The sequence below is a fragment of the Mus caroli genome, unplaced genomic scaffold (assembly GCF_978045245.1).
Source record: "Mus caroli unplaced genomic scaffold, Mus_caroli_1 scaffold_13, whole genome shotgun sequence".
Lineage (NCBI taxonomy): Eukaryota > Metazoa > Chordata > Mammalia > Rodentia > Muridae > Mus > Mus caroli.
This window is the reverse complement of record NW_028227268.1, coordinates 62,595,729-62,598,892: the sequence shown is the minus strand read 5'-3', so window position 1 is coordinate 62,598,892 and position 3,164 is coordinate 62,595,729. Positions and strand designations below refer to the sequence as shown.

Here is a 3,164-nt window from a genome sequence, read left to right as displayed (position 1 = left end):
GGGGACAGGGCTTCACTGTGGTGTAAACAAGCTGGCCTCAACCTGCAGTCCTGCTGCCTCAGCCTCATGCGCTTGGATGACAACATGCCCCACGGCACCTTTCTAATATGTCAATTTTTTTTTTTTTTTTTTTTTTTTAGTTTCGTCATGCTGTTTAATCTAGCATGTTGCCTTGAAAGGCTTGTAGTAGCAAGAGTACAAACACTTCTCCAGCATGCCTCCTAGACACCATTTCACCCACTGCTCTGTTTGGCCACCAGGCTCTCCTCTCTCTCTTCAGCAATGGTGAGGCAGATTCCCCTTCATTGGGGAAGAGAGATCCATAGTTTGTTGCCCTTGCTGGTAGCAAGAATGTTGAACAGCCAAGTGGCAAAGTGGTTGCCATTGGCATCTTTCACACGAACCACATTAAAAGAGCCAGGATGTCTCTCTTGATGACCACACCAATTCTTCCCAAGTTAGCACCTTCAGTCACCATATACAGGTTCCCAGTGTCAAACTTGATGAAGTCAGTTATTTTGCCCATCTACAAATCAATCTGAATGGATTCAGTTCACCTTGATGAGGGGATCAGGGTATCGAATAGTTGGAGCATCGTGGGTCACCAGATGAGGGATTCCTTTTGTGCCCACAAAGATCTTTCTCACTTTGCACAACTTGGACTTGGCCTCCTCGGGTATGATAAGATGAAGAGCAAAGCGACCCTTGTCATAGATCAGATGGAAGTTCTCTGAAGACCTGTCAATGCTGAGGACACGCATAAACCCAGCAGGGCAGGTTATGTCAGTCTTGACTTTCCCATCAACCTCAGTGAAGCATTGCATGCAAATCTGTCAGGGCATGTGTAAGTCTCTTCCTTAGGAAAATGATCAGAGAAGGCATTCCCACAGCTTGTGAGCACCACTGGATGAATGGGGAGCAAAGGCACCAGTCAATGTATACAACATTCAATGTTCTGGAGTCAATGCACACTTCAGATACTCCTTGGAACCACAGGTCATGACTATGCTGAGAATGGGACCTAATATCTCATGGACCTGAGCTGAGATGGAAGGCACAGGCATCGCTCATGAGTGAACAGGGCTGCTAGAGCTAGAAGTCTGAGGCCCAGCATCCCCTCTCCAGTGCCTCAAAGCCAAAACTAAAGGAGCTGAAGAGATGGTTCAGCAGTTAAGAGCACTGGCTGCTCTTCCAGAGGTCCTGGATTTGATTCCCAGCACCCACATGGTGGCTCATTGTAATCAGAACTGACTGTAACTCCAGTTCCAGATCTGACAACCCTTCTGGTCTCTGCAGGCATCAGGCACACATGTGGTACACAATCATAAAGGCAGGCAAAATACCTGTCACATAAAATAATAATAGGGAGTTAAACAAAATTTAAAAGACAACTAGCCTTGACACTAGAAGCAGAGGGTTTGGGACTTGGGTGCTCTTGAATAGCTGTCTGTCCAAATTTTCCTTTAAAATGTTCCAAGGTTGAAACTCTTTTTTTTTTTTGGTTTTTTTTTTTTTTTTTTTTCGAGACAGGGTTTCTCTGTATAGCTCTGGCTGTCCTGGAACTCACTTTGTAGACCAGGCTGGCCTCGAACTCAGAAATCCGCCTGCCTCTGCCTCCCGAGTGCTGGGATTAAAGGCGTGCGCCACCACGCCCGGCTAGGTTGAAACTCTTACTAATACCTAACAGGAAAACATAAGTAGTTTCTCGTTTGTAGAAAAGTATGTGCTACATTCAAGTTTATTGTTACCATTTTTCCTTCTGTGGTCTCAATTTGTTTCATTTCTCCACAGCTCCTCTAGCTGGCATGATGAAGCTGCCCAGTCCTGGCTGTATCCCACCCTAGTGTTCATTTTAAATCCTTCAAGCTATGTGCAGCAGTGTGCACCCGCAGTCCTAGCTATTGGAGGAGGATCATGAGTCCACAAGTTCAAAAAACCAGCTTTGTCATCACAATGAGACCGTGTCTTTTTTTTTTTTTTTTTTTTGAGACAGTGTCTTTTCAAGATTAAGTTCTCAAGTTCCTACACTGGCCTGAATGCAACCTGTTGTTGTTCTGAAAGCCCTCACCATGACTCTGACATGCAACAAAGTTTTGAATGATGATCTGAGTCCCACTGAAAATGAGAAAAGCCCTGGGGCTTGTGGTGTTGGAGCATTAAATGCAGGCTTGTGGGTGGAAATGGTACCGACTTTCTTTTTTCTTTCTTTTTTTTTTTTCACAATTTAGATGTTTTCCTTTTTTTTTTTTTTGCGTTTTCTTTTTTTTTTTAATTTATTTTTTTATTAGGTATTTTCCTCATTTACATTTCCAGTGCTATCCCAAAAGTCCCCCATACCCTCCCTCCCACCCCCCTACCCACCCACTCCCTCTTTTTGCTCTGGCGTTCCCCTGTACTGGGGCATATAAAGTTTGCAAATCCAATGGGCCTCTCTTTCCACTGATGGCTGACTAGGCCATCTTTTGATACATATGCAGCTAGAGTCAAGAGCTCCGGGGTACTGGTTAGTTCATAATGTTGTTCTACCTATAGGGTACCGACTTTCAATAGTGAAACCTCAGACTAGCACTGGGGCACAGAGGACTAGAGAGACAGATGGCTCTGTCACTAAAATGCTTGCTACAGGAATATGATGACCTGAGTTCAGATCTCCAGCATGTTCCTGTAAACCCTGAACCGGGTAGGCAGAAACATGATCCCTGGGGCTTACTGCTCAGCCAGACATTGTCTGTTGTCTCCTCCTCCTCTTCCTCCTCCTCCTCCTCTTCCTCCTCCTTCTGTCCCTCCTCCTCATCTTCTTCCTCCTCCTCCTTCCTCCTGCTTCTCCTCCTCCCTCCTTCTCCCTCCTCCCTCCTCCTTCCTCCTGCTTCTCCTCCTCCCTCCTTCTCCCTCCTCCCTCCTCCTCCTCCTTCTCCCTCCTCTCTTCTCCTCCTCCTGCTTCTCCTCCTTCTCTTTCTCCTGCTCCTGCTCCTCCTCCTCCATCTCCACCTCCCCCTTCCTCTGCACTTCCTTCTTTCTTCCTTTGAGACAGGGTTTCTCTATGTACCCTTGGCTGTCCTGGAACGTGCTCTGTAGATGAGGCTGGCCTTGAACTCAGATTAAAGGCATGCTCTACTATTGCCTGGTACAGCAAGCTGTAAAATGAATTATTTATTCTAGCTAGC

The 3,164-nt window shown here is 46.1% G+C and overlaps 1 pseudogene; it reads right to left on the bottom strand.

The window, feature by feature from the left end:
- Positions 1–233: 233 nt before the first annotated feature.
- On the bottom strand, positions 234–1,001 carry LOC110305936 (small ribosomal subunit protein eS4, X isoform-like; annotated as a pseudogene).
- Between the last annotated feature and the right edge of the window lie 2,163 nt (positions 1,002–3,164).